A 20,744-nucleotide genomic window follows, 5' to 3' on the forward strand; every position below is an offset into this window, starting at 1 on the left:
GATTGAAGCCAAGGACACCCGACCTCTAAGCAACATCCCTAGCTAGTTTTAAATTTTGTTTTGTTTTGAAATAGGGTCTCAGTAAGTTGCTCAGGGTCTTGCTAAATTGCTGAGGCTAGCTTTACACTTGCCATCCTCCTATCTCAGTCTCCCCAAGGGCTGAGATTTAGGAATGCACCACCACTCCTGGCACTCTGAATTCTTAATGGCATCAGGTATCACTTGCTAGTTTTGTGACCTAGAAAGAAAGACTAAGTTTCCCTCCTCTTTGTTCCCAGTTGGTGATTTGCCTTGTACTATGATTGGAAACATAGTTGATGCTGAGAATGAAATCATGAACGGTAGAATATTCATAAGCAAATGAATTGAACCAGCCTGTGGTTCCGTGGAAGGAAATTAATTTGCCATGTTATTCCTAACCTTACCCTTGGTTCCCACCCCAAAATAATGATGACCCTCCCCTTGTCTACAAAGGCCCTTCACCAATCCTCAGCTTTTCTCCACTCCAAGGATTCTCTTGGATCCACTCCCCTCACGTCTCTGTATCAGAATATCAGAACTAACTAAATCAATCTCTCCCCCTCCCTCCTTCTCCTCTTGCCAGGTATCTATCAGATATCAGGTGTGACTACAGTCCTTAATCAAGTAGGTAATTCCTGAGATATTAATAAATCAGTATAACAGAAATCTAAAAAGTGAAAACTTTAATCCAGGGAAAATTCGTATCCATAAAGAACCTACATGGGTGACTATAATGAGGTAATGTTGAGTTCTTTCTATTAGGCAGATGAGAGAAAGTCTTAACTGATCACACTTCCTCCTTAGGATCCTAGTGCTCTCTTTAAGTGGTTTCAGAGATCCCGTTCCATCTGGAAGATGGGACTAAATCTGACTCACTGGTTCCTGCTGGGCTAATTCCATGCTTTCTTTGATTCCTTGAGAGCCACCCAGGAAAGAATCAAAGTTCATGCAGAAGCATCGTGAGAACTGGCCTTGTGGAAATGAGCTGTACTGTTTGCAGAACTATATGAGAGAAACTAGAGATAACAGAGGGTTATCTAGTTCCCCTCCTGAGGTGAGCAGAGCATTGTTCCCAATACAAGCAAATGTTTGACTTCTTTAGGTGACCACATATAACTTCCATAGACAGCCAGTGAGTAAACATGACCAGAGGATTGTATTTTCGCTGTCAGTTGAAACCTCCTGCTAAATGAATCATCACAGTTCTATTATAAAGTAAGGAGAAAACCCACCAGTCAGTACTCAAGAGATTTCCTAGTATGACTGAGGGAGTAACTGGAAATAATAAAACAGGAAGCCAAGCACATCAATGGCTTTTGGGATGGTACCTCCCAGGCGCCCCAGCTTGTCTGATGCCCTGGATTGCAACAAGTATTACACTGCATAGTCTTTATTCAGTTAGAGCGTAAACTCCTGTGGACAAACTTCACCTTAGTAACAGCGGAGTTGGTGAAACAGACTGGATGAGGTTACAAACAGCCTCTGCCACTTGTACCTCTAGAATCTCAGGTTCGTTGTTTCTATCTATCTATCTCTTGGCTTCATTTTCATTTTTGTAAAATGAGGATAACAGTACTATCCACCCTAAAATATCCTTAAACTTACTTGAACCATCCATCTAAAATTCTATGGAGAGGGCCACATATTAGTTCTCAATTACTATCGCAATGTCTAGACAACTGTGTGTATTTTGAAGTGTTCGTTGAAGAAAGAAATAACTCCCTTGACATATTTTAGGTTCTGCTGATCTTTACTGCTCTCCCTGTACAAACCCCACTTCCCAGAAGATCCTCAAGGTGGATACAATTGAATAAATAAGCCCAAAGTGGTGCCCCATGGAGCTACTGGTTTGACATATAAATTAAATGGCTTGGAACAATCGTACTATCCTATCATACATCTGTGTACCTCATCGCACGATTCCATTTTTATTCATCAGTGACATCGCTGTGGCAGCTATAGAGGGATAACAAGAACCTAAAATATGTCAAGGGAGTTATTTCTTTATTCAACAAACACTTTCAAAATACACACAGTTGTCTAGACATTGTGAAAAACACCAAGGAAGTGACACAAAGATAAAACTCAAATGTCATTTTTATTGGTAATAACAGCATATAATTTTTGACTCACCACTGAAGAGGTACTGTGTTAAGCCTTTACATATATCAACTTGTTTCATCCTCACAGAAAACAGCTAGGTAATTACTATGTTGATTTTAGATAAAAGAAAATTGAGATTTTTAAAAAGACTCAGTAAAGCCAGGCATTCTAGTACTTGAGAGGCTGAGACAGGAGGATCATGGGTTTGCAGCTAGCCTCAGCTATTTAGTGAAGCCCTCCGCAACTTAGTGAGACCCTGTTTCAAAATAAAGAATAAAAATAGGGCTGAGGGTGTAGATCAGAGGTACAGTGCCCCTGGGTTTAATACTCAGTGCCACAAAAAATAAATAAAAATAAAAGACTTAGTAAGCCAGACATGGTGGTGCCCACCTGCATTCCCAGTACTTTGGAAACTGAGACAGGAGAATGGAAGGTTAATAATAATAAAACAAAAGGGAGCTGGGAGTATAGTATGGAGGTGGAATGTCCCTGGGTTCAATCCTCAATACCACAAAAAAGAAAAAAATACTCAGTAACTTGTCCAATATTTTTCAGCTAGAATTTTCAAGAATTCAAAACCCAGACACATGCACAAAACCATGAGCAACCAATGGTTAATTAAACCTACAGTTATTTATTTTCTTAGTTCAAGTTTTTACATATTTATGGTGAAATCAGTCTATTGTAATGAGAGAGAGAGAGAGAGAGAGAGAGAGAGAGAGAGAGAGAGAGAGAGAGAGAGAGAAGGGAAGAGATGAGATCACTTTATTAATGGCTCAAAATAGGTGTTTTAAGAAAAAAAAATCTGTGTTTAGAAAATGGCAAGCCTGGATAGCAATATATTGCTAAGGGGCAGGAAGGCTTAGAAACCTGCAGTCCTTCGGTTAGTCTGTTTTCCCATTCTTTTTTTCTTTTCTTTTTTTAATTTTTTTTTTTTTTTTTTTTTTTTTTTTTTTTTTTTTTGTGTGTGTGTGTGGTACTGTGGATGGAACCTAGGGGCATTCTACCTCTCAGCTACACCCCCAGCCCTATTTTTTTTTTCTTTATTTTGAAACAGGGTCTCCCTGAGTTGCAAAGGGCCTCACTAAGTAGCTGAGGCTGACTTTGAACTGTGATCCTACTGTTTCAGTCTCCCAAATGCTGGGATTATAAGCATGCACTACTGCCAGGCTGTTTTCCCCATTTCTACAGATGAAAGGTTTGGGAGGCCCAACCTGCCCAGCACCCACCACTGTTGCTGTGGCCCTCGACTCTCCACCCACTCCATCACCTAACTGCTCCAAGAACAGTGGTGCAGCTCCGGATTGCAGCCCGTTTGCCTCTAAGGGGAAGGCTTTTTTTGGCTCCGGCAAAAGGAAAGTGGGAAGATAAAACAAACTCTAATTCATCTGTTCTTACTCATAGGCTTCCCATCAAGGATGGGTTTTGTCCTTATTTAGAATCAATACTAAGTAAAGAAAGTATAAATAAACCAATTGAAAAGCTCTTTGTGTGGAGGCCTTGGTGGCCACAGTAAATTGCCTGAGGTTTAGAGACACCGTGCATTTTCCCTTGGACTTATTATGAAACCCTCAAGTGTTAAATCCAATAATTTCTGGGGACCCTTGATGTAATAGCATCTAGGATCTGTTAATAGGCTGGTCCTTCCTTCCTTCCTTCCTTCCCTCCCTCCCTCCCTCCCTCCCTCCCTCCCTCCCTCCCTCTCTTCCTTCCTTCCTTCCTTCCTTTCTTCCTTCCTTCATTCTTTCCTTCCTTCTTTCCATGGAGGGATAGGAGAAATTAAATATTAGGTAGAGCCGGGTGTGGTGGCGCACACTTGTAATCCCCGCGCTTGGGAGGCGGAGACAGGAGGATCACACAGGTTCGAAGCCAGCCGCGAGTGCTGGTTTAAGAGACCCTGTTTCCAAATAAAAACATAAAAAAAAAACAGGTCTGGGAGTGTAGCCCGGAGGTAGAAGGGTTTCTAGAAACCCCAGTACAAAAATAAATAAATAAATAAATAAATAAATAAATAAATATTAGGTAGAAAGTAAACAAATTGGAAAGAAAATGGAAAATATAGTTTTAAAATCTAGACACTTGATAATCCTTAACTGCACCTTACAGAGTCTGTTTTTAGGCAAAAGCCCTTAATAGGCTGCACATTTAGTCACAATGGCCCATCTGGCCTGTCCTTTTATTAGGCAAAAGTTCTCAATAGGCCTGGCCTACACTTTTTCATAAGGGCCTCTTCCTGGTATGCTTGGCAAACAAAAATCCCCAAGGAAATTTCCTTATTTGTCAAGCCCAAGCATCAACCAGCGCCTGCCAATGAAAGGATGAGAATCTAAAGACTCAAAGGAAGGAAACTGGCCACCCCATCACTGCCCTGCGACCCTAGCCATCCCCTCTCAGGGGGCCTCTGGAGAAGAAGGATTGTAAAGAGGCCAAGGGCCTCTCACGCTCTCCAGGTGGCCCACTGGCCCATTTTCTCTCTTGAATGTGTATCCTCACTTGTCCTAAATAAAACCTCTCTCTTTGTCGCTGACTGGCACATGCTGAAATCCTTTTTGCCACAAAAGCCAAAGATCCCAAGGTCCTGAGGTGAATTTCCCATCCCCAAATGTGGAAACTCCTCAGGATTCTCCATGGAATTACCGTGTTTTTCTATCACCCACCACCCACCACCCACCCACCCACCCTTCCTTCCTTCCTTCCTTCCTTCCTTCCTTCCTTCCTTCCTTCCTTCCGTGTCTTGAGACAGAGGTAAATCTCTCGCAGGCTAATGGAATTTTGAACCCTTCTGTTCAATATTTCTCCCCAAGAAATAATAGGAGCAATATTTGACTGTTTCTATGTTTCAAAACTGTGAGTGGATCTGACTGAAAGTGGAAGATTTCCCAGGAGCATTCCCAATAGGTTAGACTGGTGTCAATCAAGAGAATCAAATCTCACAATGTACTGCTGGACATGGTGGTGCACACCTGCAATCCAAGGACTGGGAGACTGAGACAAAACTGCAGGTTTGAGGCCAGCCTCAGGCAATTTTATAAGCCCCACAGCAACTTAGTGGCACCATATTTCAAAGTAAAAAAATCAAAAAAAGGCTGGCAGTGTAGCTAGGAGGTAGAATGCCCTGGGTTCAATCCCCAGTACAAACAAATGAACAAACAAAAACCAAACTAATGTCAAAGCGTTCTAGCACCTTTCTTTGCCGCTACGAGAAGTTGCATTGTCTCTGAATCAAGTGACATGAACTTCCTATTTTAATTGACTAGCCCTAGAACTTAGGAGAAAATCAAACCCTCAGATAAAGTTTATAGATTCCTCATGTGTAGAGTAGAAGAGTTGAACTGATAAATCCCTTCAGGAACTCAGCGTGCCCTGAGAAAGCACAGGGACTGCACTGAGAGAGTTTATGACTGGCTTTTAGGGAACCTGGGATCTCTTGGCACTGTCCAGACCAGTGAGTCTCAAATTGAGCTTACTTTGTTGAGAATAGTAGAGGCGATTTTATTTTCATAGAAGGTGAAACCAAAACAGCCTTGAGAGGTGAATAGGAGTCTTGGACCTATCTCTGGTCTTTTCATTGCATAACCCCACCTGCATTTTTTCTGTGAGATATTAAAGAAAGGAGAACATGAAAGGCAGATGACTCGAGAAATGTTACAGCATTATTTGCAGTCTTTCAAAAGATTAGTTCCAAAAGATGTTGCATGTTAAAATTCTTTCAAGTTCCAAAAGATGTCACATATAAAAATTCTTTCAAGGTACACATGCACACACACACACACACACACACACACACACACACACACACAGGAAACCAGGAAATGAGAATCTCCTCTAAAGATTCAAAGTTAGCATGAAAACAAAAAAGCTTGGAAAATCTTACTCTAACGATACCTGTAGACATTTTCTTAAACTAGCATTTCTTAATTTTTTTGTCCAGTGAAGATGCACTTTACACAGAGCACCAATGTCATGGTATCTGGTCTGCAAATATGTAGAAATGATCATTTCACCTGCTCTGTGATGTAACTATTTCACTCATCTCGGTAAGTCTTCATATCCTTGTTTTGAATCTATATATATTCAAGATAGGTGTGGTTTTTACTACAGTGATAGCCTGAACTAATCTGTTTTCTTATTCTAGGTATTAATATCACACTCCTGCATCCCCAAAGTTACCTGGCATAATATTAATTGCTTATTATATGCCACAGATACTCAATACTTGTAATTACTCTGTAACTAGTTTATGCAAAACTGTTGACTCATTTTTCTGCATAGACAAAAGTGGAAAGTGCTCGCCCAAGTTGGTCACGTATACAAGCACATGGTGGGCTTCTAACACCCACTGGTTTATGGGATTCGATCCAATGACATCTGTCCAACCTCTCTTATGTGAATGAGGGAAATGATCTAATCTTTCCTTAAATAGAAATCTAAGGTAGAAGAAAGCCAGCCGCAAGGATCCTCTCTCAAAGCCAGTACATGCAAATCAAGGCCAGTAATTGAAGGCCCTTGTTTGTCTGCACAGTGACCTGTCTTTGCCCTTGAGGACTGATTTAGTTCCAGATAAGCCCGGGTGGGGAGAATGGATGAAGAGGAGGATTGAATCCAGACCAAAGTGGCCAGAGGGTTCATGTGGTCTGGAGAGGCTCCATGAGATACAACCCATACCAAGTAGCAGAAAGAAATGGGACGGTTCATCAAACTCAGCCATATGCATGTACTGAATTCAGAGAGAGAAGAAAACCAGTTTCTTTAAGATGAAATAAGATACTTGGAATATTGTGGGTGTTCAATACATTGTATCATTATTCTTAAAGAGTACACTCTCTAAGTAAGAGGGTTTAGCTTCATGAATAAGAAAGTTTAAACTCCAGCCTGTTATACTGCATTTAAAATTCTCCTGATCCCTCAATTTTATCACCTAAGAAATGAAAATTAACTAGAATTAAATTTGGCATATAGGCAATTTGTAGCATATAGTAAGTATATGTTAAACTTTTTTTAAAAATGGGATAATGTGATGGCTGCCATTTTGCTGTGATGAGTGGCACTCTCTGAAACTGATGAGCTCCAGACCACCTCAGCAGGCTATTATTATTATTATTATTATTATTATTATTATTATTATTATATTTTGCTTTATCCCACTCTCCTCTTCTTTCCTTTTTCACTCCTCCCTCCTATTTCTTCTTTCTTTGATCTCTTGCATACCAGATCAATCATAGTTAAGTCTTTCTCATGCCCACTCTTCTTTGGGGAAGAAAGTAGCCCTGCCAGCTGGGAAAGGGAACAAGGGGATTTGGGTACAAGTCATGCTGGTTAGAAGTGGTCATTGGAGTGAAGAAGAGTGACAAGTTCTGGTGACATTAGCTGTCATCTATCTCAGGATCTATGGTACAATAAAGGAAAATCATTTTTCTTTACCATGAAGTTGCCACAATCTAGCCAGACCATTCTCCTCCCAACTCACAACCAGTCCACTAAGCGCACTCAGTTCTTGGTTTAACTGCCTTGCATCATAATGAGAATAATACCAATCCATAATACTAATATGTCCATCTGGCTACTGCCCAAGATATACTAGCTCCTTTTTTATAACCAAATTTATTTACTTAACGAATGTTTGCTAGAAAGAAAATATAACTCAGCTACTAATTTGAAAAAAAGAAGCAAATACAACTATTTAGCAGTTTTAATAGCTCCCTAACAACATATATACATGTAAACATATCTCAAATAGACATTAGTAATATTAAGTAATCTCTTAAAATTAAGTATAAAATGTATACAGAAATTACAAGCATGCAGATAGATAAAATTTCCCAAAGGGAGAACAGTCATATAATATAACCCTGACCAAGAAATAAAATATCCAAATAATCCCAGAACATCCCTACCATCCTCTCTTCTAATCACCACCCATCCAAGAGTAACACTGTACAGAATTCCAACATTATAGGCCATCTGGCCTGTTTTTGAAATTTATTTAAATGGAGATAATCAGTCTCTAATCTCTGGGTCTGACTTCTGTTCAACACATGATTACAAAATTTATCCATAATGCTGTACGTAGCAGTAGGAGCAGTAGTTCATTCATTCTTATGTGTGTAGATAAGTCCTCATCAGCTGATGTCACTAGCTACATAAATCAAGCCTACCATGCTCTGAGGGCTTCCAAGCCAGAGCCACCCATGCACCAGGTCAAGAGCAACAGTTTGCCTACGTGTTAAACTGCTCTATTCTTCCTCATACCTTCCACTTTTCAATAGCCCAAGTTCAACCATGAAAAGGGTATTTCAAATACCACATTTTCTTTCTTCCTCTTTTTAGGATCTACTCTGTAGTCATACTGTACCTGCCCCTAACACCTCTCCAACCACACCTGATCTTCCCAAGAGGATAAATACTAGAGAGTTTGAGGTGTAATCTTGCCCCTTCCCTGCTAATATGGAAAACAACTATGTGAGCAGAGGATTGGATTCAATTTTTCCACCTGAGCTGGGTCTTCACAATGAAGATTTATTGTTATTTGAGATGCCAGAGATGTCCACACAATTACATAGAAGAATATGCATTTGTTGCCATATTTTAAAAAGTTGAGATTCAGCTGGGCGTGGTGGTGCATGCTTATATTTGGGAGGCTGAGACAGGAGGATAGTGGTTTGTGGACAGCCTCAGCTACTACTTAGTGGGGCCCTTTGCAACGCAGTGAGACCTTGTTTCAAAAAAATAATAAAAAATAGGGCTGGGGGTGTAGCTTGGAGGTAGAACACCCCTGAGTTCCATCCCCAGTACCACACAAAAAAAGTTGAGATTCATCTGGGCCAATGTTCTTTTTCTGCTTATTGAAATAGGTGGATACGGAGCCAGTGCAGGGGTGCACGCCTGTAATCCCAGTACATGGGAGGCTGAACCAGAAGGATCACAGTTTCATAGCCAGCCTCAGAAACTTTGTAAGACTCTGTTTCAAAATAAAAAGAGAAAGGGCCAGAGGTTTAGCCTGGACATAAAATGCCCCTGGGTTTAATCCCCAGTACCAAAAAACAAAACAAAACAAAACAAAAACAGGTTGAGATCAACAAAACTGAACTGTAATGAACTAAAATGAGGGAAAATATTATCTCAAAACCAGTGAATAGTGGGAGACTATATATGTGGTTAATCCAGCTATGGAAAAGCCCTGGAGTAAGGTAGAAAGACACACTAAAAATGGAAGACAAGTAGCATACCAGGCAGCACAGTTGTTCCACCAAAGTCATTCCTGCCCATCCCAAAGGGGCATAAATAGAAACATCCTGGAACTTAGCACTATTGATATTTGAGGCCAATTTCCAGCAAGGTCAAGACTAATAGCAAGTTATTTGTTTTGCTAACTTAGGTTGCAAGTGCCTTGGGCGGATCCTGTGCCGTCTTCCATATCTCACTCTGCGCCAAGAACACTGTTAGCTGTTAACCAACCATAATAGAACTGAGCCCTCTTCAAAGGCCAATGAAAACACACACCCTGAGCTAATGGAGACATTTACAGGCAAAGATTCATGTTTCCTTTCGGAAAATGCCACCAAGGCAGCCTAGCTAATTAGGTCTTAGTAAATGACACCGGCTGACAAGAACGGTCCACCTGCCTTGTGGGTACATCAAACCTGTTTTCATTTATTTCATTTTGTTTGTTTGTTTTTGACTAGCTATAAGTTAAAAGATATATATCTGACATTTGAAAATACTCTTTCTTTGAGATCTAGCTGATGAATTCATAGTAATTTCAGAGGTATGGGAATCTAGCAACTTCCTGCAAAGAGTAAATTTATTCATTTGGGGATGGTTAGTCATGCCTCTCCCACCCCTATTACCTTCTCTTTGGTAAAACCTAGAAATAGAATTTTGTCCAAGGCCGCCTCCAAATGCAATGACAATTCCAGAAACAAAATTCAAACATTTCTTGCAAATTATCTCTGATTCAGCTAAAGAATAGTCATAATTTTCCCAGTATTCTCAATATAATGTTTTTGTGATGGTTAAAGTCAATCCCTGCTTTTGTTTCTAAAAAATAACCCAAATTGATGGAGATTGGCATTGGGAATATGGAAGAGTGACATTATACAGACTCAAAGAACAACAGGTTTCTCTATAAACAAGATTGACTACGGCTTCTCTATAAACAAGATTGACTACCTTTGCGATTCTATTTGTGTGTTGGGGGGGTACTGGGGGTGGAACCCAGGGGCTTTTCTACCTCCGGGCTATATTGCCAGACCTATTTTATACTTTATTTGGAAACAGGGTCTCACTAAGTTGCTGAGAGCCTTACTAAGTAGCTGAGGCTGGCTTCGAACCTGTATGATCCTCCTGTCTCAGCCTCCCAAGCACTGGATTACAAGCTGCGCCACCACAACCGGTTCCTTTTGTGATTCAATGTCAATCATTGAAAGCTCAACAAAAGTGAAAGCACTTTTATAACAAGTCATCAAATAGCAAATACTTCTGTATCTTTCATATGGTCTTCCTCCAAAATACTAGCAGAAAATTACATGAATGCCAAGTGGTGCCCTTTGTCCACCAAAATATAAATAAATCAAAATGTTTAGAGAAGCCATATCATAACAGCCCAAAAATATCAAAATAGCTATAATGCAATGTGGTATAGATGAGAGATAAGAGACCCCCAAAGTAGAGAGATATACCTGATTGGCAATTCCCTTTCCATTTATTATTAGTTTTGCAGTTGTTTAAAATTCTCTCAGTTTCATCTCATCTATGGAGTTGGGACAAATATTCAGAGCTCTTTCAATGGTAAATATAAAAAACTTAACAAAAATTTGCTTAAGCAAAAGTAAAGAAGTCATAATGATATAAATGTATTTACTCTTTACCATAAAAACATAGGAATGTCTAGCTTTTGGCACACCAAGAATGGGGGGATCAGTATTGTCAAGAAGTGATACCTCATTCCTGTCTGTAATTTTCCGAATGACTTATTTTAAAACTTGTTTTCTCTTTATAGTGGCTCTCAGAACTCAAATATAATGTCCTCCAAGCCCCAAGTTCATTAGAATAAAGATACTTCTTTGACAGAGTTCCAATATGGAGCTCAGGAGCTAAACCCATTTATTCTGATCGGTTATATGTCTATAACTGGAGATAGTCCTGGAAGGAATCCTAATGTGGATGTTACCTGGATAAAGGCTCATGGCTTCAGGAGAAGCAAAGGAAACCAATATTCCCTACATTAATGTGCTTCCTGGAGTTATTGCAAAAATAAGAAAACAGAATTCATCCTACTGTTTGTAATTTTCACTATGAAAAATTAGAAATTTAATAAATTATTATTGCCACACAAATCTTTGACATTCAGAACCTATTTACCAACACTGACTCCAGTTGGAGAATGCATTACACGTCCTGGTGAAACTTTCATGATCTACAAAGTGTTCTGCCAAAATGATAAGAAAAAATTACATAAGGCTGACAATAGTGAGATTTTAGCTGAATCGAAAGGGGACAGAATATTTAGCTATGTAAAGAGGAACAGAGAGGTCATTTTTAGAGGAAGTAAATAAACAAACTGATGATTATACATCTTTCATCTAAGAGTACTGTCAGTAAGATGGAATTTCTACTACTGTAGAATGGCACACAATGCAATGAATTATAAATATTAGTAGGGAGAGTTTGCATACTTCCATTTACAGAATTAAGTTGATTAACATGTCATTAGCAAGGAAATATTTTTAAAGAGCTCATTCAACATCATTTTTTAAAAAAAAGGATATATCTCCCTAAACCGGTCCACTTGCAGTGTATGCTAACACAAATTTGACAAAATAAGTTTAGAACTCTTCATTATAGGACACAATTAGCTTGCTCCAGGAAAAAAGAAATGATGAGTTATTGGGTTAAGCGTGTTAATAAAAGCCTGACCAAAACTGAGAAACAAAAAGTAGTTTAGATCAAGAACAGTGCATTAATATACATGATGTGGGTTCTAACTTGTGCCAAAATGAAAACTGTTTCCTGGATTTCGGATAGAGGTCTGTCCAACAACAACCTTCTTTTGAGCATTTTAAAGGTAGACTTCAAATAAATTGTGAAAAGTAAGACACAAACACTTAACCAAATGTGAAAAAGAGGCTTTTAAACACATTGGGAATGTCAACCATAAATAATTTTTGTAAGCAATGCTAAACCAAACTTACCATCCTTCCAGTAATACACCTACATGAGGCATCACGAATCTTTATTTCTGGTGAGGATGAATTCAGATGAGTTACCCCATTCTCAAAAAGATGTCTACAGAAGGCTCCACTGGCTGCCAAAAGCAGTATTCTCTCAAAATAGAAACTCCTTCTCAGTTCCACTTAACAGATCTGTAATGATAATCTCAGGGAGTTTACCAGTCTCAGGGGTTTTATTTCATATAAATGGAGTGGTTCCAAAGTCTGAAGAAATTCACTCCGTATTTTGGAAAATAAACATGTGCTATTTCTTACATGTTGTTTTAATTGAAGCAGCATTAGTTCTTTCTTCAAGGCACTGTGGGCTGCTGATTAAAAGATGGATGTTACCATCTAAGTAAAACCAAAGAATTAAAATAAGTGAATATAGTTCATTAAAATCTTGAAAAAAGAGAGATATATGAAGGCCATTAAAGCAAAGCATACAGTTCTAAAACAAAATAAATCAATGAATCATCCAGTTGTTTTTTATTAATATAAAGGTGTTTCTGAATTCCCATGCAGGGAAACAGAGTTAATGATACACCCCCAAAACCTGAGAATTTTGAGTATAAGAACGTGCACAACTTTCTGGGTGATTCATTGTAGAAGTTGTCCCTGCTGCTGGCTCAAAGCAGAGACTTCTAACTTCATCCTCAGAAACTTCATCCTCAGAAAACAAGAAGGACTTTTGTGATGAGGGGAAAGATAAGCCATGGCATGAAGGAGAAGAAGAAAGAGCTATTCAGTATAAAAGGTGTTAAAGGAAACCAGCATGTGCAAACGACCAGCAACCAGTGAGAATGTGGCTCTTTGGGGAAACTTTTATATGTTGTTTGAATAGAAGCAGCATTCGTTCTTTCTGCAAGGCACCATGAGTTGCTGATTAGACGATGTTATATGTTAACAACTAAGTAAAGACAAAGCGGGAGTCACCGTAATCATCAGATAATTCTACATATGAAATATATCTGGACTCTGATCATCTAGACCTCTTCACCCCCATCGTGGTCCAAGCCTGAGCAACTCCTGCCCGCAGTATTGAAATAGCCGCATAAATTACCTCCTTATTCCTTCCAAGCTCCTTTCCTCCTGGTATGCCCCACACTTTGACTCTATTTTTCTCCAAAGCATTTATCATCTGGCATAGGCTGCATTGACTTAGAAGGTCTTTGTATATTTCCTCCACTAGAGGAGCAGGGAAACTCTTGATCTTCCTGTTTCTTGGAGAGTGCCTGGCACAACATAAATTACACAATTTTAATCTCAAAGGATTTGTTTTTCCTTCCTCTATTCAAATCCCTCCAGTGGTTTATAATCTCACTTTAGTCAAAGTTCAGAATCCTTCCTATGGCTCACAGGACTCGTTAGGATCTTTAGATATTCTCTTCCACCACTTTCCACTTGGTCCTTTTGCTAGAGACACACTGATAACAGGCCCTGAAAATAGCAACCATGAATCACCTTCAATGTCTGCACTCCCTATTCCTTCTGTGTGAAACACTCTAGCTCCACAAAATTTGAGCCTACATGTCTGTCAAATCTACCCACGTTACCTGCCCAGAGAGGCCTTTCTCTATCATTCTCATATAACAGCAGCCTTTTTAAATATCCCAGTTACCTTTCCTCTTGCCTGGATTTTATTTTTATTTTGTTTTGTTTTTCAAAGTACGGTAAATAAATTAGAAAGTATCATTAATTGTATTATATGTCTAGGGTATTGTCTATCTAAACCTAAAAGATCAGCTCTATGCAGGCACAGGTTCATTTAAGTTTCTAATATTCCCTGACTCTTAGAACAAAATTAATGTTATCCACACGGCCACACTACCAAAAGTGATCTACAGAGTCAATGCAATTCCTACCACAAAACCAATGGCATTATTCACAGAACTAGAAAAATAATGGTCTTAAATTTCAAATGGAAAAACAAAAGACCCAGAATAGCCAAAGCAATTCTGAACAATAAGAGCCATGCTAGAGGCATTATAGTACCTGATTTCAAATTATACTATAGAGCCATAATGACAAAAATAGTATGATACTGACATAAAAAGAGACATATAAACTAATGGAATTTAATAGAAGATGCAGAGACAAATATTCACTTTTGTAGGATATTTGGGTTTTGACCAAGCTGATCAAAGCTAGAGAAAAGACCACCTTTTCATAAATTGTGTTGGAAAAACTAGATATCCATATATGGAAGAATTAGATGAGACATCTATCGTGAATCCTGTATAAAAGGCAACTCAGCACTAATCAACAGCCTAGAAATTAGACAAGAAAAAAATGCAATTACTAGAAGGACCAACTCTCCAACATATAGAGACTTTCTCAATAAGACTCCTAAAGATCCTTTCCTCAATATGACCCCTAAAGACACCAAAAGCTCAGGAAATAAAACCTAGAATCAATAAGTGGGATGGCATAAAATTACAAAAGCTTCTGTGCAGCAAAGAAAACAATCAATATTTTGAATAAAGAGCCTATATCATGGGAGAAAATATTTGTTAGCTACCTCTCTGATGGAGGACTAATATCTAGAATATATGAAGAACTAAAAAACTTAACACCAAACACAAATAATCTAAGAAAGTGGGCAATTATACTAAATAAAATTTTCAAAAAATAAATATCATGGCCAACAAATATATTTTTAAAAACTTGTCAACATTATGATGAGAGACTATAATGCATCAATAAAATAAAAAAGAATCAAATAAAATACCTTGTCAACATCATTAGTAATCAGAGAAGTGCAAATCAAAACAACACTGAGATGTCATCTAACTCCAGTTCCAGTGGCAATCATCAAAGATAGAAACAATGATAAATTCTGGCGAAGATGTGGAGAAGTAGGTACTCTTATACACTGTTAATGGGATGGGTAAATTAGTACAGCAACTATGGAGGTCAGTATGGAGGGTCCTCAAAATACTAAAACTGGAACCACCCTATGACTCAAATATACCATTCCTCAGTATCTTTCAAAATAAATTTAGAGGCCAGGTAATCCTAGCCTTGAAATCTCAGCATTTGGGGGACAAGAGAATGATAGTTTGAAGACAGCCTCAGTTACTTAGTCAGGCCCTTTGCAACTCAGTGAGACTCTGTTTCCAAAATAAGAATAAAAATAGGGCTGGGGGTATAGCTCGGAGGTAGAATGCCCCTGGGTTCCATCCCCATACCACACACACACAAAAATTGGAGTGCTGAAGTGATACTGTCATAGACTTGTTTATATCAGCATAATTCACAAATAGCCAAATTATGGAACCAACCTAAGTATCTGTCATAAGATGAATGGGAAAAGAATATATGACATATACATGCAATGAAGTTTAACTCGGATATAAAGAAGAACAAAATTGTAGCATTTGTAGAAAAATGGACAGAACTTGAGAACGTTATGCTAGGTGAGTGTAGCCAGTCTCAGAAAACTAAGGGTGATATATGTTTTCTCATATGTGGAAGCTAGAGAGAAAATAGGAAAGAAAAGGGACGTCAGGTAAAAGAAGACATAGATAAATAGAAGAGTGGAGGGGGCTGGAGAAGAAAAAAGAGGAGAGAATAAAAGGACTATTGAAAAAGTAAACATAAAGTAATATTATGTTCATATATGAAGGTATCACTACCAATCTCATTAACATATGTGGAGAAGAAGGAATGGAGAAGGTGGGTAGGTTTTGATGTGTGCGTGCATAAATACATCACTTTGAATTTCACTATGTTGTATAATTTCAATGCACAAATAAAATTATATATTAAAAAACCGTGCCTAACATATTCTAAACACCTGCATCAGGGAGGGGTCATCTATGTGTTAGAAAACGCTTTGGCTATTCGTAAAAAAGGAATGTAATATAAGAAATGTTAACTAGCTATAAAGTTGTTAACTACATCCCTGAAAAGATGCCAAAAGAACTCACTGAGTATCTCAGAAGTAACAGCCCCAGGAAGCAACTGCCACCTCTCCTGCTGAAGGAACAAAAACAGATTTGGGGATTATTACATCACAGAAAGCTAGAGGAGGGTCCTCGGGACCTGAAACACAGAACTGAAGGAGGCTCTCCATGCTGGTGGTGGCTGGGAACTCAGCAGAGTGGCCTAGTGGGTTTGGGATGCTGGTCTTTGAAGAGGGACTGCCAGCAGGCTGAGGCGGGTGAGAGCAGAGTGATGAAAGGGGCTCTATTTGTACTGGAAGAACTAACTGCAAGGAAACCAGCTGTTGCAACTAGAAGGAACAACTGCTACTGGGTAAAGAAGCATTGCTTGTGTGATACTATTGGGAACAGAAAGCAAGAGGGAAGCCCATGAGTTCCTGGGAGGGAGGAGAATCCCTCCTTCTTCTTTAAGCCTACGTTTTCCCTGTCTAGCCCCATTATTGGGAAATCGTAACATGAAGCCCTCTGGCCAAGCCAAATTGTGGTTTGCACCATTCCAGACCCAGTATCACCACGCTGAGTATATAGAAGGTTGGGTTTGAAGTAAAAGACAATAACTTAATAATTTGCACAGTGCTCAACTTTGTTGAAAGAAGCTATTTCAATAACTTACTGTTCTAGAGTTCTTTGAAAATCACTTTTATTGTTTTGGTAACTAAACACACAGATAAATAGAATAAACTGCATTAAAAATTAAATTATTCAAAGGATACAAAAGCAATTTGGACTTGTCTAGGGAGTAGGGTCAAGTAAAATAATCAATTCCTTTTACATGTAGGGAATGGTACTGTTTCCTGGCAGCTAAGGAAAAAATGGAAATAGGGCATACATTAAAAATTAATTATAATGATGTAAGTAGAGCAGCAGGGAGACCTGAAGAAAAAGTTAATTTTTTTCTCAGACCAGAGTTTCAATCTTTTCAAATACATGTATTTTTTTAATCTCACGGTTTAGCATAAAGCAGAAGGTTTGGTCTTGCATAATTTTTAACTCATAGCTGTGTGTGTGTGTGTGTGTGTGTGTGTGTGTGTGTGTGTGTGTCCATCTGTTTGGTTTTATCTACAAAGGAACATCAATACATAAACTAGCAAATATTTCATCTTAAGGAATAGTATCTTAAGAAGGCATCAGAATGAATTAAGAGAAAAATGAATGCCCGTATAATAACAGAATAAATCTGCATGTGCTGAAAGTGACTGAATTCCTACAAAAGACATAATAAATTGACTTATTGCCCGAGGATATTTAAGATTGAATGTCTCCCGAATGCAATGAACTTTTTGTTTCGTTTTGCAGAATTTTATGCTGAGCTCTCCCTTCTGGAGGTAAGATGACAAATGACAGTAGGCCAGCTCTGCTTCTTCTGTTCATTCCTACACAATTCAACAAGGTTATCAGCATAGAGGAGGACACTTGTATTTCTTTTTGTTGCAACGTAAAATGAAGTCAATTCATTCTGAACGTGTACTTAAGTTGGTAAAGATTCAAAAGAGAGGTGATAGAACTTAGTCTCGTTTGACATCACATAAAGTTAGGCTGCATTTCATCATGACAATATTTCTGCTTACCTTATTCTGGCAAAGAGGATGAATAAAAAACATTAATAGCTGAGGCGACTGCCTGGATTGCATGAACTGGCCCAGTGATAATGTAACTTAAATAATTTAAGTTCAACAATAAGAAAATAACTAATCCAACTAAAAACTGGTCAAAAATCATAAATATATATCATTAAACAAGAGGTACAGATGGTAAGTACATGTATGAAAAGATGTTCAGTGTCAGACGTAGTTATGGAATTGTAAACTAAAGCAATAGAGACATATCATTGCACACTTAGTAAAATAGATAAAATTCAAGACACTGACAACCTCAAATACTGGTTGAAATGTGAAGCAAGACTAGTAGGAAGGCAAAATGGTACAGCCACCTTAGGGGAGATTTTGTCAGTTTTTTACACAACTAGACATATTTTTATTACACGATCCAGCAATCATGCGCCTTAGCATTTACTCAAATAAACTGAAACTTATGTCTACACAAAAACCTACACAACAGTGTTTATAAAAATTCGACTCAGCTGGGCATGGTAGTGCACGCTTGTAATCCCCACGCTTGGGAGGTGGAGACAGTAGGATCACGGAGGTTCGAAGCCAGCCTCGCTGGCTTAAGGGACCCTGTTTCCAAATAAACTATAAAATAGGTCTGGGAGTGGTGCCCAGAGGTAGAAGGGTTCCATCCCCAGTACCACTAAAAAAAAAAAAAATAGATTCATAACTTTCAAACCATGGAAAGAAGTAAGATGCTCTTCAGTAGGTCAGTGGATAAATAAACTGTTTTAAGATAGTGGAATAATATTCTGCACTGAGAAATGAACTATCAAACCATAAAAGGACACAGAGGAGACTGAAAGGTTTATTACCAAGTGATGGATTTTTAACAAAAGTATTAATTTGCCATAAAACATAGATAATAGAGAGACTGTATATTTCTGGAGACTGGGGAAATGTGAGAACCCCATACTGCATTTTGCTGTAAACTTACATTTTTTACATATATTTTAATAGTTTATTGGTCTAAAAATGGATTATCTATATTACACTGGAATCAATATTTTAACATACTTGCTTTTTTCTTCTCTTACTGATAGGGGTGGGTGTGATTCTGTGTTTAAACTTTTTACCTTCTAGAACAGCTGGCTTTTACTCTCTTTTCTATCATTTCCTTCATGCATGTTCTTTTAATAGCATATGTTTAACAGGGAGAAATTCCTGCTTTCAAAATTGCAATCAAGAGTTTTATTTGAAAAGTAACTGAGATTATTTAAATTGGTACCCTGAAGACTGACTAGTCAGAACTGTTAAAGAAATCTTGACCATGTCAGCCTTGCTGATCTCTCTTCTCAGTACTCATCAATTCCACATTCCACAGTCTCTTCATCTGACTCTGATGACAGCTTTTCAGAAGTCTCTAAGAAATCATTTCTGCTTTGTGGTTTCTCTTGCACACCATTCACATTCTGCTTTTCCCCAGGATTGTTCAGATGGCATGACCATATTCCAAAAGAGGTGCTTCCTTCTAGCCTTCTCTCTTCACTAGAATATGTCCAGATATTTCCCCCAAAAGACTTACAACCCATTGGCCTAAAGTAATCTTAAATCAAAGTCTCAATGAGTCATTGGTAAGAAAAATAAATTAACTTGTTTGGCTAAGATCAATTACCTTCATACTTCCAAGGACTAGAAAGAGGGTCAATTGTCTTCTCTTATCACAAAGAGTCCAAATATAATAAAAGTCTCACCTAAGAAAAATAGAAGGGAGGATGAAGCTGGGTGTGGTGGCTTCTAAGTAATCCAGTACTTAGAAGGCCAAGACAGGAGGAGGATTGCAAGTCCGAGGTCAGCCTCAGGCATGTAAGACAAACTAGTGAGACCCTGTTTCAAAAACAAAAGACACAAAAGAGCTAGAAGTGTAGCTCAGAGGTAGAATGCTCCTGTGTGTTCAATCTCCAGTACCAAAAGAAGGAGGAGGAGGAGGAGGAGGAAGAGAAGGAGGAAGAACAGGAGGAAGAAGAATGAAAGAGAAGGAGGAGAATAGAAAGAGGAAGAGGAGGAAAAGAAATAGAAGAAAATTAAGAGAAGTATCTCTGGGATAGACAACCTCATTATCACATAGGCAATTTCAGAAGAGAATATCATTCAAAATTCTATTAAAGCAGCCAGGCGTGGTGGTGCACACTTGTAATCCCAGCGCTTAGGAGGCTGAGACAGGAGAATCGCACAGGTTCGAAGCCAGACTTAGCTACTTAGTGAGGCTCTCAGCAACTTAGTGAGACCCTGTTTCCAAATAAAGTATAAAATAGGTCTGGGAGTGTAGCCAGAGGGTAGAAAACCCCTGTGTTCTATTCCCAGTACCACACCCCCCAAAAAAAAAATTCTATTAAAGCAAAAGTGAAGAGAGAAAGGAGGACAAGGGAATAAAGAGACGAGCACAAATGATACTTTTGAGGAATTTTGATATAAAGATAAGAAGATAAATATAACTGTTTTTAGAGAAAGATATAAGGCCAAAGAAGTTTGGGGTTGGTTTTAGCTTGATTTTTTCAAGATAAGGGATATTGTGACATTTTTATATGCCAAAATGATTGATCTTTTTTAAAAAGGAAATAAACTGATGTAGAAAATGCAACAATTGTTGGAGCCAACTCCTAGAGAAAATGAGATAGAATGGGTCTAAGATGTTGGAAGAGAGTTTAGTCTTAGCAACAGAAATAAATCTAACCCTTAATATGAGGGATAATTCAACAGTCAAATACAAATGCTGAAAGGTTAATTGAATTGGTAGTAGGAAGATAAGATTGTTTGTGTCTATTTTTTCTATAAGAAGCTTCGATGTTATAAGCAGAGAGTAGATAGACGTAAAGGAGATGTTTGAATTTAGGGGAGGGAGAGAAATGTGTGAATCT

This window comes from Muscardinus avellanarius (assembly GCF_963383645.1).
Source record: "Muscardinus avellanarius genome assembly, chromosome: 4".
Classification (NCBI taxonomy): Eukaryota; Metazoa; Chordata; class Mammalia; order Rodentia; family Gliridae; genus Muscardinus; species Muscardinus avellanarius.